This window comes from Gymnogyps californianus, chromosome 19, assembly GCF_018139145.2.
Source record: "Gymnogyps californianus isolate 813 chromosome 19, ASM1813914v2, whole genome shotgun sequence".
NCBI classification, from domain to species: domain Eukaryota; kingdom Metazoa; phylum Chordata; class Aves; order Accipitriformes; family Cathartidae; genus Gymnogyps; species Gymnogyps californianus.
This window is the reverse complement of record NC_059489.1, coordinates 990,122-1,010,982: the sequence shown is the minus strand read 5'-3', so window position 1 is coordinate 1,010,982 and position 20,861 is coordinate 990,122. Positions and strand designations below refer to the sequence as shown.

Here is a 20,861-nt window from a genome sequence, read left to right as displayed (position 1 = left end):
AATAGTTCTTGTCTGCTCTTCACATAAGAGGCATAGAGAAGACTGCTGACTAAATGTACAGCAGTTGTAAAAGTAGACTAGTTACCTGCAGATACTAGAAGAGACTACAGAAACCTACAGAATTACAGAAAAATGAATTAATGTGCAATCAGTGAGTACATGACAATTTTATTCAACTTTCAGGGATAGATAAAAACAGAAAAAAAAAATCACAGCAATCTAGCATAACACCAACATACTTTTAAATTAACTTATTAACTATTAGCGGTTAAGGTCAGGCACCAGGTTACACCAGCCTGTATTGCACCCCCCTCTCTAAAGAAGGGTTATGAATGTAACTGTATTTCATAACCTCACCTCAAACAGCTTATCCTTTAAGACAACACCATTCTCAAGATAAAAGTGCACTAAAGTCCCAGGAATTTGATATTCACTCAGCTGGGTAAAAAGAGGGAAAACTGATCGAGAGCCCTTGGCAACCGACCCTTGCTTTTCGAAAAACTTTATATTCAATATCATCACAACTTTGGCTGTGGACACTACATTATCATTCCTAGCCACACAGCTCTACAAGCACGTAAATCAGAGCACATTTCTATGTTTAAGAAAAAAACCAAACTGTTAGAAAAACCCCAATACTTCAAAAACATTTTTACTCGGCTAAATTCAAGATGCCTATGTAGTAGCTAGTTTGTCATACTCAAAAGTGCATTTTTTTGAAGCAAGGCCAACTAATAACAAAAAGTCTTTCAGCTGTGCTTTGAAAGACAAAGGCCTGTTTCTTCCTCTCTTCTCCAGAACTGCAGAGAGAGACTGAGAATCCAGAATCACAATGGCTTTAAAAAAATTAAAGCCGATGTATTGAAATAAAGAACCGAGTTTAAGAGCAGGACAACCATATACAAACCTCTACAAAAATCTGCTATTGAAAGCTTGATAATAAACCAAATCAAGGTCTCAGAAGTTTGGGCTTTTTAGGTTTTCTTCTATGACAGGCAAAGATAAGAAAGTCTTAAAATATCATAGTAAAAGAGGATGAAGCGCTTTAATATAAAAATAATTTGCTTATCTATAAAGCTCGAAAAACAGCTATCATGCTGCTCAATTAATATTCAGCATCTCAAGCCAATAGGCAAGATGGATACAATGAATGGCATCATTTACATGATTACAACAACAAAGAAAAGCAAGCAAAAGGAGAAAAAAAATATTAAGAAAGAACCAGTGATCTGACACACTCATCTTTTTTGGGAACTTCCGCACTAAGTAAAGATAAGAGGCTATATTAATCTTAACACGGATCCCCCCACACCTCTTTCTCTCTTCTTTCAGTGTTGTTATGAAGGCGCCGATTTGCAAAAATGTGCATCTTCAATCACGTTCTGCCTGCTGGCATCTTTACAAGACACTATAACCAGAGTGGTTGGTAATTTTTCAGCTCTTTTTTTTTTCAGAGGTGAACACGCTCATTCGAACACTCGTCACGTCCTTTTAGCATAAATATTAAATACAGCTCGCAATTAATGGAGGTGAATTCATACTCTAAAACTAAAGCCTGTAGATCTAAAGATCCAAACTGTAAACATATCATTTGCGCATTGAGAAACACAAGGCTGAGAAGAATGAAAAGGAGAGGAGGGAGCCTGTAAATAAGCAGACAGTCTTAGTCCTACCTGTCAGCTCAGGACTTTCAGGCGTGAGTTTATTACACACCATTCATGCACATATGACAACAAACAGATATCTGAGTAACAAACTAGACCAGGTGGTGGCCTTTTTTCTTTTTTTTTTTTTTCCCCCTAAAAATGTCTTCAAGACTTTTTTAATTGGTATGCCAAAAATACCAGGAGAATAAGTACAGTAATTACAAGAAGTGTTCAGGGCTTGTTCATCTGATTGGGGTACGGGGCATTAGTTGTGGGGGGAGAGGAGGAGCTTATTGTTTTATGTGATGCTCTGTGGGACAAGATGCTATTTTTAATAACTGTTAAAAACAAATAAGGTCTCCCTCCGAAACAGAACTACAGAAACTGAAGGTCTTTGAGAGGAACAAAGAGAAACAGCATGAAAACCTTGCTAACCCATGGGCTGCCACTGCTATCCAGTACCGGAAAGCACATTACCGATGACCAAGCTCTACAGCGTCCCATTATGTTTAACATGGCTGACACCCAGATCAGCTGCAGTCCACGAGGATTCACTGATTCAACAATTTTACCTTTCCTTTCACAGTATGAAGAAGCATTTTTTAAACACAGCTTTAGTTCTCATATGAACGTTTTGCATTTTAGCATCCCTACCCTTTTGATGAATGATTTTCTTTCATCACCCTCCTATATTTCCTTCTGTCATTATTCATTTGTCTTCCCTGGCAACATGCTGCATTCCTTCCCTTCCACTTCCAAACAGATCCCTTCAAGCAGTAGTTAGTGCAAAGGGCAACAGAGAGCCTAACCAAAAGCCTCAAAAGGTCTGTTGGGCTTAATCTCAGCAACTTCTGTCACACAGACACGCAACAAGGCTTTATGTTTTGTTTTCCCTTTGTTTTTATGAGCTATTGACCAGTTCCAGATTGTTACTGCATCTGAAGACCATGCTGCCCTTCTCTGCCTTCTATTATGTGTTGATGACAAATATTTTCTGGTGTTTGGCACGGAGTCTTTGCTTCCTGACGCAATTATCAGGCAAGACAATCCAGACTTCGATTCCTCTGCAGATGATGCCCAGCTGTATCTTTTGCTCCCAGCTGATGTTGCAATCCTAGCACTAGAGCTGTCAAAAAGCCCAACCGGAGCACCGTGATGGACAAGCATGAAATTGCTGACAGTGATGTCAGCTGGCTTTCTGGTGTGAATTTCATTTTCTGATCACCTCAGTGTCTCACTGAAGAGCTCCTGTCAAAAGCAATAACTTTGTGGTGGCCTGATCCAGACTATCCTCATTATTCTACTCACACAGGCAAAATTAAGTTTTGCTTGTTTATGTATTATTGCCACACTTATGAAACACTCATCGGTTTATCCAACCTCTTTCCTGTATAATTGTTTAAAAATACAGTTATGTTAATTTTAAAGACATTTCAATTTTCAGTATGCCACAAACTTCTGGATTGACAAAACATTGTATTGACAGGAAATAAGAGGAGTTTCAACAGAAAGGAGTTCTGGCACCCAAAACAGGAAAAGAAAACAGTTCGGGGCTAAATACCAAGTGCATTAGCTAGATGTTTTTGCTGTGGACATTAACATTAACCATGCTTAATGTTGAAATTTAAAGTGAGACTCTTTTGCTCTAAAGCAGTTATGCTGATTGCCTATTGACACACTCTCTCAGAACTACTTTCCAAATTATTTCCAAATTTCCTATCGCTATAAAAATCAAAGCAATCATCTTTAAGAGAGAAAACAGGGATTCGCTAAAGATGTGAGCTATCAAAACCGTATCGTTTCCTTATTCAAGACGAGAGCAACGTTCTGGCTATATCTGGTTTGAAAACTGTCATCGGGATCTACACGAGCTCCGTGTCATTTTCATCAGGACGAGCGAGCGAGGTCCAAACGCGCCAGCAGCGCAGGGCTGACACTACCAGGATAATTAGCAGGTCTGGGAAAACACCAGGGGAAAACTGTCAGCGGGCAAATAAAGCGGAGTTAGAGCTGAATAGCCAGTCAGCTCCTAACCCAGCCTCGCTAAAGGGGCTGCACTGGGACACCAGGCCTCAAACACCAAACACAAAAGCAGCAGCAATAAAGCATGAGCATTGTCCCATTTGTTTCATGAGGGATTTAGTTCTTTCAAAGGATAAATAAAACACCCACATGTTTACTGATTAGCAGGTGATAGCAGTAACCTCTCCAAGATGAGTCTGTCTGAAGGGGAAAAACCAATTCACTGTGTTCATCAATTTCTGTCCCACTGGGAAATGTCAGTATGTGCTAGCTGCATAAAGTAATTCCCACAGTTCTGTGGATTTTGTGCTTAAATTAATGGCTCTGCTTTGGAAACTTCACCTAATTACAGGTTTTTTCTTTTACTTTGAATGGGGCCAAAACATAAATCAAACAATGAGGAAAAGTCAAAGTTACAGGCCCCTTTCCCAGGATATCACCAAGCTACGCTCAAAAGAGCAGGGGCTGCAGAAGCTCAGCGACTTTGTGACAAAGTGCTTTTGCTGTCATTTGAGAAACCAGAACCCGACCCGTTATCCGCCTTCCAAACTCTGGTGTGCTCAACCCTGCCAGATGCTGAGTTCAGGAAACTCACCTCAGGATTAGGTCCTATAAAAAGGAAGAAATGCAGAGTGCTAAAGGTGACAATTTGAGAATAAGTGACTTAAGTTGCTGACGTTGCTCAACCATTAATGGGCAATGGGGAGAAAAAGTTTTGGAAGCCAGGCCCGGTTTCCATCATCGTTGGCACTCATCAGCCCAGCAGGGTGACAGATGCATGCTGGAGCACTATGGCATTTTCATCAGGCAGATTAATTTTTTCCCCTCAAAAAAATACAAGGAAAAACCTACTTTCCCATCAAAGTTATAAAATTCAAGTCTTGATCTTTCATTTTCCTGCAGCCTAAGACCGCAGTCTTGGTTCCAGAAAGACTCCACAAGACTTAGACCACAGCGTGCATGTGATTCAATGCCAAAATAGCAACACCTAGCACAGCAGATATGAACCATATGAAAAATGTATTTGTTGGCATTCATCACCTTTGCTATTTACAAGTTACAATATTGCCCTCTTTTCATTAAGTATAACAAAAGCCTAAAGTCACTCACCTTTTATCCCTAAGATAACTTACTAAACCTGATGGGCATAACTTCCATAAAAAGAAATTCATACTTCATTTTTTACAACTCATATTGACACGTGATCCCCAAATTGCTTTCCCTAGTAACTTCATACTGCTGAGGTGTGATGCTTTTGGTGAGTCTGGGCTAAAGAACGTAGCTATTCCAATGACTTCCCCAGCTGCTACAAAGAGACATTAACTAGTGTGTACAGCCTTAAGGAAGGTAAAGAGGGTAAAACTGTGCTCATCTGAGTGGAGAAAAGGCATCATCTGCACAGGGTCAGAGGCTCACACTTAAAAGTTAAGAAATTCTCTTGGTTAAGCAGGATTTAAGCCCCTTAAACAGCATTTCACAGATTAAGCTCTACAAGACTGTTTGGAGTGGGGTCACAGGGCACCAGCAAGAAACAACTTGAGAGAGAAGTGGCTAGGGGGTAAAATTACACTGGCAAACAGTGTGGAACGGCTTGAAATTCACTATGTAAGGACTAGGGAAGCTCTCCATGAAATCACAGCTCTGTTTCTGTTCATATCTGCCCTCCTCTCATTCCCGTCTCTCCTCGAAGGGATCAAAATCACCCTTACTGTTGGACGCACTGTCAGGCAAAAGATTCCCCAAACCAGGGATGGGTCTGGTGAGACAGCCCTGCTCTTCTTGAGAGACTCACTGGCACTGCTGCTCCATTTATCATCTGAAGATGTGTTTCCAATGTATCAACTGAAGAAATTACTCCAACATTCAATATTTTATCCTGAAACTGTCTTTTACACCTCCTTACAGAAGCAGCCACATGTATGATCCTACCCAGAATCTATAACGAAGTATAAAAGCTTTATTTTGCTGAAGATTTTTTTTCTTAGAACAGCTATTGGGTGGCAAAGAATCCCACATGCAAAATAGCGCACACAAAGCAACAAAAACAGTTTCAGAGTTACTGCTAGAGGTAAAATAAATAAAATAGAATCAACATAGTTGTAGCACTTGGGTTTTTAAAGTTCACTATAGAACTGTCAGTTGATATGCAGGATACGTACAACACAATGAACTGAAAGGTTTCCTATTCTGCACCCTGCCATCTCATTGCTTAGTCTTGTATTATCTCAGAAAGCAAGGCTGGGTTGGATTTCGTGAAGTAATCCAGTCCCATCCCAGTTATCCTGATGCAGAATCAATTACATCCGCATCCTTCCTGACAATTGGTCATCTAACCTGTGTTAAAGCCCTCCTATGGCAGATGCCCAAAAGCCTTGCAAGACAGCGAGTGCTGCATTTCCCTTATCGTTATAAACATTTTTTCCTAACACAGCCTAATTCTTCCTTATAATGATTTATAATCTTTTCTGCTTTCTTCTTCAAAGCAATTCTACTGTTCAAGGTGAACCTCTACGTAAATGTGACATCACAGCATGTCGTGCAGCTGCTGCACTGTGACTTGGAGCAGATTTGAATCCCAGTTTCCAAATGCAGAAAATACATTAAACCTGAGACTTTGCCATGCACACAGACAGCCTACTTAACATGATTTAATTAAAAGGAATCAAAGCAATCTAATTATTCCAAGAGAGTGTGTTTTTTGGAACAGTGCCCAAATTTGACAAACAGAAATATAAAAAGCCTTACAAAGAAATAAGTTACTGAAAAACAAGAGTAATGAAACCAGCAGTTTCAAGGGCCAAAGATGTGCAGGTTTCATACCAGCTCTCTTGGCTGTGCGCGTGCCGGAGCCCCCAGCCCAGCACACAAACCACTTTGCTACTGCTCAAGGGATCAAGGTCAGCACTCAAAATCGTTGTTGTTGCTCCACGAGCCAGTTTAGCTAGCATGGTCTGTGAGGACAGAGGGAGCAGAACACCAGGGGAAAAAAGGGGGAGAGGAGACCTAATAGCAGGACCTGAAATGACAGGAAAATTGTTACAGAACTTCTGTAGGCAGTCTTATCAAACTGACTGTTAAAGGTGAAAATTTTGAGAACACTTACTCAAAGGCATGGCAATGGTCCTGTGTGAAGCTGGCCCTGGAAGGAAGCAAATCCACACTTGCTTCCTTCTGCTCCGTTCTAATGAAGCAGCACAGTAACTTCAGAAACAGATTATTTCTACAACAGACACAAGAATTTACCCAATTCAGGGTAGGGTGCTCCGGGGATTGATACACCACCCTAGTCTCTGCATTCCTGAGTTCCTGACTGCCACCTCTGTTACACACGAGAATCTCAGCAAGTCCCCAGGACCGCAACTGTACAAACCATCCCGCGGTTAAATCCGACGGCCACATCCTCTACCAGCAACACCAACACCAGCACACTGGAGGGCCACTCTGCGATATATGGCAGTGCAGAAGCAGTTATGCGTAAGAGCATGTGAACAACCATTTTCACAGCAAGAGAACTCAGACCAGTATCTTACATCCAAAGAATATAAAAACCCCTGCGGCTGGAGATGTTTCTCACATGTTTGAAGACCTATTAATGATGAACACTAAAAATACTGGATTTAGTTTTCCTTGAAGTGAAAAAGATAAAATGGAATTAATTCAGATTCCATCTTCTATGGGGCAACTGCCAGTTTGATGCAACATGTTCCTCCGAATGTCTGGAACAAACTCTGGCTTAGACATATAAAATAGGCATATATATGTCAAACAGTTTCACAGCCATATAATTGGATGACCGTGTTGTGCCACACAGCTGAGCAACTTCACCGATGTTTTACTTTTTTTAAACTATACACTGGAAGCATACAAAACAATGAAAAAGAACGTTGCCAGAATGATGGCACTCGTCTTCCCAAGCAAAACATAATTCATTCAAAGACTGGTGTTACAGTTATTTTATTTAGCTTAACACATTTAAATAGAAATTTTGAGCAACATAACCATTCAGAAAACTGAAAGGCCCAAGAATGGGTGCCTGTGTAGGAAAAAGAATTATGGAGAAAACACTGGAGATTACTGGCAAAATTTAAACCTGTACCACACCTACATGCGTGTGCTTCTGGCTCTATTTTCATCCTTGCATAAGAACTCCGCTAAGCTGCATCTCCATGAGAAAGGGGAGAGACGAGGAATACCTCCTCTTTTTTACTATTTTAGAGCCATTCACCATGAATACTACCTTAACATATCGTTACTATTCCAGTTGTTACAATTTAACTTTTGACAAAATCAAAACATCTTCATTTGTCTCCCAGTGCTTTTCTTTTCTATATTTTTATTAGATAATAATGATCAATTAAGGAGCAACAATGCACATTTACAGTGTTTTCGCACGATGCTCAGCACTGAATGAGATACATGCGAGTTAAACTACACAATGAAAACCTTTGTGCTTTCTTATCCTGTGACTTTCACAATGTAGAATAAAAAGGCTATGTCAGGAAAAACTGAAATAAGTCATTTTTAATTGAGTGACCAGTATATTAAAGTCTGATTCTGAATTACAGTACAGGAAAAAGCAATTCTAACCTTTCAGCGTTGCTCCAGGCTTTACTTACTACATCAGTAGTACCACAGAGTGGTAACTATCCCATTAGTAATACAGGATAACAAATTGGCTCAACAAAACCCCCAACAAAAGCCAAGGCGAGCCCAACTCTTACAGAGCACTGGATTTTTACAGCGATGGGGTAGGAACATTTTGTTACCATCAGCCTTTCTGAGGGCCTATTAAAAGACTTTAAACAAAAAACTCTTCATAAGGACGGCACGAACATATAGCAGATAAGCCAAAAGAAAAATTACCCGCAGTGGCACTGACAGAAATAGAGATAACAACTTCTATGTATATCTAAATCACATGTCTTCCTCATGACAGCAGCTGAGGAGGCAGGACCTGGGCAGCCAGGTTACAGCCAGCGCTGGGTCCCCAACACCACGACCTGCGGCGGTTCCCAGTCATCTCTCATGCAGCTTAGAAAAATAAGCTCTGAGAATGAAATGTGCGTTTGTTTTTGCATGGCAAGGAATTCTCTTTCAGATCTTCACTCACTGAGGCTATAAAGTCCTGGAAAATCCTGGCTTAAGTGATTTCAAATAAATTTTTAAAATTATTAAGAACAAAACCTCAGGAAAAAGAGAAGACTAAAATAGCTATTACTTACAATAGAGCAAAATTAAGACAGAGCATTTTAAGTATACACCACACAGATAAGCTTCTGTTTTGTTTTAAAACACTCCTCAAACACTAATCCTCAGTTAATAAAGAAGCAGCATGGGAGCAGCAGCATTTATACTTGCACATTAACAAATAAAAATACAATAGGAATAGCTTAGACAAATTAGAAAAGAATAGTGTCACCATAATTTTATTTATTTATTTTTAAAGCATTCTATGAAATCATCTTGTAATGACATGCAGGAAAATAAAAAATAGCGTCAAAAAATTTCAGTAAGCTTCTCAAAAGGTTTAAATCATATTCTAGTGCAGTAGAAAGGAAGCTCAGTGATTTGTGCCATCTTTTTTGTCCTTATAAGGATTGGAACTTCAATTTTATTGTTCTTGACTGGATGCTTAAATTCACCCTTGTTTCCATTTCTCTAAAGGTCACATTAGATTTCTTCTCTGAATATTCAGAAATTCTTTGCAATCACCTCCAGTCCTTTTGTTAGGGAACTTTTTGATGTTGAGCAGAAAGAAGAAAAAACCCTAAAGCTCCAAAATGAGTTGGAACATGCAGACAAGCTCACATATGCACAGCATTCGGGTAGTTACCCAAAGATCAGATAAACCAGCAAGTAATCTCTGACAGAATTGCGTAAGTGTGTGCAAGGGCTGTATGACCCATCACTATTATCTTGCACTAGGTAATATCTTGCATCAAGTAAGAAAACTATGATGAATACAGACCACAAAAATATATTTTTACATTTATAAATATTTATAAATCGTAAGTTAATTTCTATGAGGAAATAGTACGCTGTACATCTAGCAAACACTGGGTTCACAGTTTCCTAAACACCCTTCTGATTTCCTCTGCCTAGTTGGGGCGGGGGGGGGGGGGGTGGGGGTGGAAATTTTAAGCCCAGCCAAGCCTCAGCTAAAGATTTGCTCCGGTTTGCTGCAACCCAAGTTTGAGAAACACAGAGTAAGAACTGTAGGCTAGCTGGGACTGCAAGGCATCACGATGCTTTGGGAATTTTTTGGTTGAGGGGCAGGCGGTGTTTCTCCAAGCCTGAGAGTTTTTGCCTCCTTAGGAAAGTTTTCAAATGAAAGTTATTCTATCACGAAACATAAGCAAGATTTAAGACTGACTGCCATTTTGATTTTTAGTATTAAAAACACTTTAGATGAATCAACACTCAGATCAATATTTCAGCTACCAACAAAAAATCTTTAATTATATCTATAAGGTGGGTCTGGAGAATTAAAAAAAAATTACAAGATACACAGGCACTAGCATAACAACCTGGAGGAAGCTAATGCACAGCATGAGTAGTTGTTCCAACTGATCAGGAGTTACAAGCTTTGGAAAGCATATGCTCAAGGTTTAACTTGCTGGAAGCAGGCAGCTACAGAGCTGACACAGCCATCATCAACCGCAATCAGTTACAAGCAATGAGATCACCAGACTTTCCACATCCCTATCGCATCTCCAGGAGTTATGGATCAAAAATGGTAAACTAAATTACCTCGAGTATTAAATTACTAACTTTAACTGTAGAGGGTAACCTCAGTTTAAAACTGCCTGGGTATCAGGAAATGTGAAAGCAGTAAGCATGACATAATTTTTTTAAATGAATCCAGAAGAAATCCAGAGCAGTCTGACATCTGTGTTGAGCACTTTGGTAGGAATAATAATAAACAAACAGAAACTATAAACACCTCGGGGAAGAGTCCATTTAGCATCTATAATGAGAAGCCATACTTTTTTTTAATCAAACTCTTATCTTCTAGAGTTTTTTAAAGAAATCAAAGAGCATGGAGATGAGAGAAAGTATCTTTTTGATATAAACCCATTTCAATTCCCAGAAGACATTTAGCAAGATCTTAACACAAGATTTGGAGGAAAGTCCATATATAAAGACTTGCTTATAAAACAGGTGGGTGGGGGGAGAATCATTAATTTTGTCCATGGAGGGAAGTCGCTGTAAAGTTCCGAGGGGACCAGTTTGGTAGCCTGAATCATCCAACACATTAATAAATACTACTGAAAAGGGAGTGAGCAGAAATATGACAGTCTGTTGATGACAGAGGGTTATTCAGAATTCCTGCAGGCAGACCCTGCGATAGGGAGTGTTTCAGCTGCCGTACGGAAGAGGATATCCAATACAGATACATTTAAAAGTTGTGCAAGAAGAAACATCATTCTGATTTTACACAGAGAACAATTAGCCTTGAACTACATACTAGCACTCAGAAGCAAGATCTTGGGAGTGTAAGGAGCTGTTCTGTACAAACATCAGCCCACCAGCAGTCATAAAAGCAAGAACAGAGTTAGAAATCATTAGGAAAGCAAGAAAGAAGCCCCAAAACCACAATGCCACTGTAGAGATCCAGCAAACACCTATATCTTGAAGATGGTCTGGTTTGTTGTTTTTGTTTTTTTTTTTTTTAGGTGTGCAATGGCTTTCACATGAGGAATGATTAAATGTCCCAGGATTCATCTGCCAGGAGAAATGATACAGAAGCTGTATGTAACAGTGGCCTGTAAAATGAGAACCAATTATGTTTTATTCATTTTCTCTTGGCTAGCTATTATCTCTTCCAACACTAGAACTAGGTAAACTAAAATGAAAATATCCATTGACATGTTTAGAGCAAAAGAATAGAGACACACAGCTTAACTGAACATTGTAGAGACAAGTGTGTCCTTGCCACAGGACACCACCATTGAATCACTTCTTTGAACCGTTTTAAACTTTTCAGCATTCATAAACTCCTGGAAGAACAATATATGCCAGACAGTAAAATACCAAGACTCCACCTCCCGCTCAGAAAGCCATCAAGCGGTAAGATACACGCTCGGGTTCTTCGTGTGAAATGTTTTTTATGCATCTGCAGTTGGCCAGGGTACCAGCCGGGGTCCTGGGTTAGAACCACCACAGCTCCACTGCTCCTGTTCTCCAGTACAGCCCAGTTGGTCCAGTCCAGTTACCTACCCAGAGAGCTTTTAATCGCTACTTCATTATTCATCTTTGCTCACTCACTACAGTCTTGGCAGGGACAGTGCTAGAACTGATCTAAGGGATAAACCTCTCCTCAGAGACTGAGCTTCCACAAAGACCTCTGAGGGTCTACATCTCAAGCAATTCTCTCTAAGCCACTTCTTCCACAAATTCTTCCAAAACACACTAACAGTTCATGTTTCTAACAACTTTCACTGCTAGTTGCTTTATACCCACTAATTTCTTTTCAATTAGCTTCATTACTATGGACTTTTCACGATGTTGTTACACCCACACTTTTTTTCTTCTTCTATATATGACACTAAGCTGGCCTACTTCCAAGTCTTCTGATGTTGAAGCTGTTTTAGTGAAAAACTACATACTTCATAACAAAAATACTTTGTTCTTTGTTTCATTCAAAACCATTAATATCTCAATCCCGTGATTTACTGTGATTTAATTTTAATACTTACTAAAACACATTATTTTTCTTGCATCAGAGAAGGATTTAGGATCCTGAATTTACACTGGCTTTGGAGACACGTCAAAGATTAGACAAATTTAGAACTGTACAAGAACACTTTTATTTTTGCACAATTTCACAATAAATGAATAACCTACACAGAAAAGAGAATTCTTTCATGAGCAGTAGAATCAAGCGACATTTTCCCCAACTTTGCTGCTTATTTTTGGATTTTCTATCACCTAATCAGATGCAATCTCCTTCTGAAGGTTTGGGTGTTAATGGTGTTTTCTCTTCCCTCCCCATACATAGCTGTTAATGTCTGGTAAGAGTTGGGCTCACACTGCAGCCTGTTCCTCAGTTGACCAGGAGAGTAACAATACGCAGTCTGTCCCCTACCTCCATCTCCATCCAGCTATTTTCACAAAATGTTTAGGACAAACTTAAATTCTGAATTCTCAACCCTTTTAAAAATGGCATGCGATATGTTAAGGTTGCTGGGATATACGGTGGGTGCAAGATGCAACCACACACCGCGTGGTTTTAAAAGCCTGGCTTCCTCAGGAAATCAGTCAAAAAGATATTCAATCTTTGGAATTCACGTAGCAACATGTTCTGCACTACTCCATTACAAGCATTTGTTTAAAATAACCCTTACTACATCAATAAAAAGTATGTCTTGTAATAAATCTGGTTCCTTTTCTCTAAAGGATATCTGACACTTTATCCAAAAGCAATACACTCTAACTCGCGCAGCTGTTTTCCACATCCACCCCAAACAAAGAAAACAGCAGCAAAATCTCAGCAAGACAGAAATCCTTTACAGGCAGCACATGACCTTGTAGTCACTCCCAGTTTGCTGTCGAGCCTGGAAAGGACAGTGGTATGACAAGTTTGTCCTAAAGTACCCGGCAAACTCTGTCTAGCACAGAAGTTGGCAGGCAGCCTGCAGTCTCACAGAGGGTTTTCTGAATTTCACAACATTTGCACTGATGCAACTTTGCTGTTCGTTCCCTTATGCTTGCAAACATGAGTGCCAGAGAAGGCTGTTGCTGCACCAGGCCATCAGACTGCAAAATGCAGGTAGCAGAGAAGTAAACAGCTGCAAGAGCATGTTATGTGATAACTTCAGAGATCAATTCAGCAATGTAAGAAGTGATTTCAATTTATACCTACTATCAATCCATCATAAATTCAATTGCCTGTAAGCCCAAACTGATATGACCACAATAACTCTTGGGTTAGACACATGCATGCAAATACAAATTATTCTGAACCATATCCACAGACTCCAGGCTTTTTTATTTTTTTAAAAAGCACCTTTTAGGTGTTTTAATTTTAGGTTGTGAGCATATGAAATTACCCTGATGTAAATTCATGAGGATTAATCAAAGATAATAAAAAACTGCATATTTAAGTACAAGGGAGTATGCTGGAAATCCCAAACTGATGTTACAAGCAACAGCTTAACCTGGTTAATACAGGCCATGAAAAAATGTTTCTGATAAAATTATTAGTTATTGCTAACTTGAAAAAAGTTACAGTGAAGATGTATTATAACTTACAGATACTTATAGTTTAAATGCTAAACTAAGCCACAAGGAAGACTCTTGCAAGTCTTAGGCAAGTCCTCTGTAGATACTTGGTTGCATTTTAAAAATCCATCTCAATCTCCTACATGCTAATATATTCACAAGCAGCCCAAGACTTAAACAGCTTAATTTGCTAGATGTCTAGGACAAAATGCATTACTAGAGCTAAGCTATAAGGGTGGAACATTTATTCGCTTGACTGTAGTCAGCAGTGTAGTGACTTCACCTTTTCTCTGCAGAGTCTTTGACCTTGCTTTTAAGTCCAATGTGAAATGAATTCTAAAGCACCTAATCCTCATTGTGTGGATTCAGTATTCAATAATACTTCCAAAAAAATACCTTTGAGCAGTCTCTGTTCATGAGAACTGATGTTGACAGGGAAGACAAAAAATCAAGACTACTAACCTTGAATATCTGCTACAATAGATTCAGGAGACAGGTGTGTTTCTCAGCAATTACAAGCTGCTACACACTACAAGTTTGCTCCAAGATGTATAGAAATTGTACCCACCAGCCTACCCTGTATGGTAAGAATCCCTCCCTATCTGTTCAAATAAAATAAACGTTCCGAGATGGCTGCGTAAATAATTGGTTTTTTTCAAACAAAGGGAATTGTAAAAGAACTTAAATCTGCCTCTCACATGCCAGATCCCTGTCCTCAGACTGATGACAGTTTGATGGCTTTGATGGGTCACATCACAAAACGCTCTAACAGGATTTTAAGTACACACCAGGACACATCTTTAAAACCTACTTAGTCAAATAACGTAACTCCTAAGCAACAGTGCCATTTTAGTACTATTCCTTCTTTATAACCTCTATTTTAAGAGCTCTTTAAAGTTTCAGCCTCTGCATCTTCTTGTTTCTTAAATACAAACTTAGATATTACTCAGAGCCCAGTTTAGGCTGCAGGACCACAATCTGGTGCGTAAGTGAATCCTCAAACTGGTTGTCTTTACATTCTGGTCAAAGTGCATCATACTCAACAGGAGGAACTACTATCCTGTATTCATGCTAGGACAAAAAGTTAGTCTTCTCAATACTAAGTAATTATTTAGTAATTTCAGGTTTTCCTCTGATTGCAAACTAATTGTTTAATGAAGTGATATTCAGATTAACAAACAGCTTAATGAGTCAGGAGAAGGAAAAACAATCATTCAGAGGTTTATGCTTTGTTAAGATCCATATGAAAGGAGTTAAAACCAAAGTATTTCAAGCTTTCCTCATTCTGCCTTAGAGATGAGCAGGAATATACATAAAAATGTAAACAGTTTTCTTTGTTAATGCTCTAAGTTTTGCACAAAACTCTGATGTCTATTCGGAAGGAAGCTTCAGTTGTCTAATACAATATCATTTGCACGTCCAAGTTTGCAATGACTGAATCCTTGTCCAGTGGATACCTAGTGGTATTTACTAGGTAAAGAGCACCAGGGTCGATGCAAGTGGATCTGCAGAAGCTCCTCCCTGTCTCCAATCGCCAGTGATTCACTACTCCCCATGGAACACAAAGACAAGGTATTTTTAAATAGGTCACACAGAGGCTGGGTGGTAATTACAGAAAAACGTTAATCAGATTTGAGCAGGCAGAGCTGCTTATCTCTTTCAAGAAGCCTTTCTAATATCAGGTCTTTCTTTACATCTTAGGACAAACTGACATTAAGAGTACAATGGTCATACAAAAATACCCTAGAACACACAAATCTTGCTTGTCTGCCAACTCTGGCCTCATTTTGATGACAAAATACAAAATAAAACAGAGAGGAAGTATAAAACATGTGAATGGATCTTATTGTCAGAAGACTATAGAAAGCAAAGCAAGAGAAAGCATCGTCACTGAGCAATTGCATTCAAATAGAGGATTTCAAAATTAATAGGAGTTCAGATGCTGGGTGATAAAGCAAAGGAAAAGCATTTCAGAGGCAGTCTCGGGAAGTTCCACCTTGGCAAGGGGGGCCCATTGCTTCTGCAAATGATGAAGCGTGTAAGGGAGGGGAAGGCGGTAGGTAAAATAAGAATCTGATTCTTGGTGGCCTTATGCCCTTAGCAGCTTCCCTGCCAAGCAGGCCCTACTGAACGTGCATCTGGGAGATTCTACCAGGTCGCTCTTCGCATTTTCAAGGGCAGCTTTTTAAAATGTGCAGAAATAGTGGTGGGGTGTTCTGGAGCCTCTGTCCTGCAGCGATGCAGGTCTGCTTCCCAGAGAGAGCATAACCGAGGCAGGCATCGTCGTCCAGCAGCTGCTTGAGCAGTTTAGTGATTTTGAAGACTGCCACTTTTCAGAGAGATACGCTAACCTAAACAGTCACATTACTGCATCACTTTTCTAATAAAATAGGAAGAAATTTTGTTTGCTTACAAGTCAGATGTCCTTTTCATTGTGGTTCAGACTTATCTTTCTATACTTCGGCAATAGCTTCCCCATTACCCCATCTCCTTCATTCAAGGTCACTCCTGCCTGCAGTGTTGGAGGCTTTCAGCAAGATGGCAAGACCCAGAGGATTTTCCCACTAAACTGATTTTGCAAGGTTTGTTGACTTAGTTCCAGAATGCCAGACCACTGCTGATCTGCAATGCATGAACAGTTCAGTTCACAAAACAACTTAATGCCACATCCTTGTCTTTACAGCTTCTGAACATGTTTCTTCACATCAGTTCATGCCTGTAACTATTATTTCCTTTTTGTGCCTCATTTTTCCACAAGAATCTCAGAGAAACCAGTATAAGTACATTACTGCTGCAATTTCATAGTTTCCACTTTATTTTTAGTAGTGTGCTAAAGATTTATCAGATTTTTTTTTTCTCACTATCAAAAGAATTAAAACATGCGTTCTACCTAGACTGAGCCCCAGAATTGCAGTAGGGAGCTTTCCACTTGTACAGCTTACTCCCAAATCCTTTAGTTATCATTGCTATAGGAGATTTTTTTATGTACAGGTGGTACAGCTACTCCCATGCGAAGGCAGTCACATCAGCAGTGCCTACAGATACACTGCTACAATTCAGGCTACAAAACTCCAGGGAACCTATGCAGTGCTAAAATCTCCACAGTCGTTCATCGTGACTTCCTCCCGACGCTTAGTGCCCCGACTGCAGAAGAAAATAGGTGGCCCAGTTCAGATTTTTCAGCACAAAAGAGAGTAGCTTCAATGCGATGCATCTTTGTTGATAGTTTAAACTGAGACCCTGGTCTTGTGTTCTCCCCTGCCAAGCTATGCTGTGGATGAGTGGATGGTTGGGTTGCAGACCACTCTCGGAGAACTACCAAAAGGAAAACTACAAGTCAGATACTGCTTAATTTGCTCTAATTTTCTCCGTATTCACAAGACATAAAAAAGTGGCTTTTGTCATTTACCATACTTACCATTTGTGCTTTTCCGGCTAAACTACCCGTTCTTCTAGAGGGATATTTTGCAAAAACAGCACATGGCTAACAGTCAAACTCGGAATGGTACCACGGCAATTTTTCAGATGGAATGAGAACATGAATAACTGCTTTTGGCAGTTATACTTGTTGACCACTCTTCTATGACAGACTTTTTTTTTTCCTCTGGAAAAAAATACTGGTTTATGCTGAAGACAGTTGATCTTTAACAAGACAGCAAAGGATTGATACAGCAAAATTTTGCAGAGCCTGAAATAGCTGCCAAATTCAAGAGGCTGTTGGGAAATAAAAAACAACAAACATAGTCCTCTTTGGAAAACCTGGTTTTGTTAAACAAGGTCACAATGTCTTTTTTTTTTCTTCTTCATTTTTTGTTACATGTTCCTACATCTGCAGAGTAGGGAGACCAAGTACAAGGTTTTCCATTTTACATTTTCCCCTTTGGAATTCTACAGCATTTCTTTTGCAGGAGCAATTAGTATTTGCTGTTGTTTTAAAAGAAAAACCCTACAGAAATAAAGGAAAAGTATGACTCACAGAGAGACCAATAATTAGGTCATGTATTCAATTAGTTTTCATGCTTAACTAGTTACTCTTTAGGAAATGCTCAACCTTTGATGTGCAGCAGGCAGCTTACCAATTAATTAGGCAGAAGGAAGCAATGCAAGGAATGAAACCTCAGAAACCGTATCAAAGCCCAGAGATATCTAATGAGGGAAACAACAGCATCAACAACAGAAAACATGCACAAAAAGGTAGAGGCTTTAAATTATCTGTTTCAAGTATCTTGACTGTACTTCCTTTGAAATTAAGAGAAAACTGTTGGGAAGCAGACTGGAAGAGAGAAAGAAGCAGCCTCGTTTGATCAGAAAAACATCACTGTTTCCTTGAAGGCTTGCCACAAAAAATATAATCTATCTGTATTGTATGAGATGTCTCCTCAGAGACTATCACTCACTGGTGGATGCAAGCTGCAAGAGGCATCACACAACATATGATATCGAATTAGAAAAAAATAGGAAAACCCTTTATTTAAAAACCTGCATAGTTAAGCACAACGGGACACATACACTGCTGGGAGTCTCAACCTGGCACCAACAACTTGGGGGAAAAGATAATATATAGCCATAGTTCAACTAACTAACTAACATTTCTATGAATGCCACACATAAAAGGAACAGGCATGCCTATTTGGGATTAGCACCGAGTTTCTCAGTTCCCTTAGGCCCACTTCAATAAAAGATTGCTGCAGTTGCTCCTCCTTGATTATGTCACCTCTTCGAACTGAGTGAAAAAATGGGCACAATCACGTAAGTTAAATGGGCTGGAAAGACCTAAAACATGCCTAGATCTGCCAGACTAACGAGTTCAGACATGTTACTGCCTGTCTCTTAATAAGTGACACTAATGTAAGTAATGGAGCATCAAAGAGAGAACTGCATAAGGAACAGAAGCAAAATTGCTGTGTGACAGTGTCCACATCGTCATTAACACACCATCCTCAGTGACTAGGGATGCTACAGATGCAGGCATTCTCAAATACCAATATTTGCTTTCAAGCCACCCTTCCCAAAGGCTTTCTAAAAGTTTATTTAATCTTGCCTTCTAGATTTCGCCAGTCCTTCCCTACGTGGGATTTTCATCCCCCTTCATAGCTCATAGTTCTCCTTCACTCCAGGGATGTCCATTCAGGTGAAGCTATAATGAAATACTCACAACTAATTCCATTAGACAATCAAAATAGTGAAAATTACTGTCTTGGCAAAAAAGGAGGAAGTGGAGAGAAGAAAAAGGGAGACAACAATGTAGCACTTGAATTAGAAAAATCAATACTGTAATTGACTTTGTTTTATCTAGGCAAGTGGGTGTAAGGGGAAAAAAAAAAAAAATCCTTTGGGATGTAATGTTTAAAGCTCTTTGGCTTTGCTGGTATTGGTTATGGCAAGGGGAAGTGCAGAAGCCCTAGAGCTACTGACCTGAAAGGACAGGAGGGGGAGTGGGGGAAACAGACGTTGCACAGATGACAAATTACAGACCTTGCTGTGGTTCAGTCTTAGAGAGGTACAAACCTCACACACTCCATTAAGTTACTTACCAGAGGACGTAATCCCAAATTCCATAAAAGAACTGACCTTCAACTTGAAGTAAAGGTCTCTATACAAAAGCAAGATCCCACTAAAACAGTTTTGTAGGATCTCAGAGTGCTTCATGCCTCTGCACTGGCTCATTTCCAAATCTCTCGAAGACCAGGGCCCAATGCCCACTCCTTTCAGCGGCGAGATGGCTTGTTTAAAGACGCAGACACTTGAACATTGTGCCACTGCAACTGGCTTCAATGGACAACAAATATTCAAATTGCTACAAGGGTCTCTGGAGCTCTCTCCCCCTGCCCTGAAACCTCCGTACACATCAAAGGAAGACGTCAGACCAAAGTCCACCTTAAATATAGCAGCGAACGCAACTTTCCTTTTCTTCTAACCCATCCATGGTCCTCAACTCTTGTGTACCATAACTAAAGCTGTATTTTCTGTAACAGTCCAGCTTAATTAATTTTCACTGAGACAAGGTCCTGCTCCTCCAGCACTAAGAATGCACTTCACGAGCAATGGAGGAATGTAAGTGTCTCCGAGACAGCTTTCTTAACCTCACCTCTACTCAGGAAGAGTTATGAACAGCAGGTTTTGACCTTCCAGTGGCAGGACTGGGAAAGTTTCTGTCAGAGAATAACAAACAGTATTGCAAAGAGCACCTGGTGTAGGAGTGCCACTGGGATTCATTTGGACTAGTAGAAATCACAACAGAAGCAACAAAATTATCGAGCAAGATAAGACAAAGGAAGAAAAAGTCGCATGAATTTTCTGGTCAGTTTAGAGTTAAAGAAAGAAACTGGTCAAAAGGCACACTCAACAAAAAGAAAAAAAAATCTATAATTTCATGCAAATTTAATAAGCATATGCTCCAGACTACTTCATACCAGATCCTGAATTATGTAAACTGTGCATCATTCAACCTACAGTTCTGCCTTTGGCAACACAGCCCCATTCTCAAAGGCATACACAGGAATGGAAACGAAGGAAACTTTATTGTCTAGGGAAGGCTAGAAGCCAAGTAATGAGATGTCCATTACAAGGGGGGGGGGGAGAAAAAAAGTCTGGCACCCTTCTAAGAACGAAGCAAGCAATCACAGATCAACCTCATCTCGTAGCATTCTGTACAACACCGCACACAATGATCATTTTACACGGGGTAACTGGTGCTTTTTATACAAAAGTACTGTAGCTCAGTTCAGAGAACTCCAGCCAAGAGGATGCAGAAAAAGACGCTCTCTCAAACCAGTCCACAAGAAAAGGAACAGCGTGCTGTGCAGAGGAGCAGAAGAAAGCTGAATAACACCTTCATCCTCTCCACTAACCCCTCCGCTCCAGCTCTGCAGAATGTTACAGCAAAGAACCCAAGTCCCAGGCTCTGCTGATAAATGGATGTAAACTGAGACTTAAGTAACAGTAACTTCTGCTCATAAAAATCCTCAC

The 20,861-nt window shown here is 39.8% G+C and overlaps 1 protein-coding gene across 3 annotated transcripts in view; it reads right to left on the bottom strand.

Moving 5' to 3' along the window:
- RPTOR (regulatory associated protein of MTOR complex 1) overlaps positions 1-20,861 on the bottom strand; it is a 162,010-nt gene that overhangs the window by 119,049 nt on the left and 22,100 nt on the right. The gene's annotated exons all lie outside the window — the stretch shown is intronic.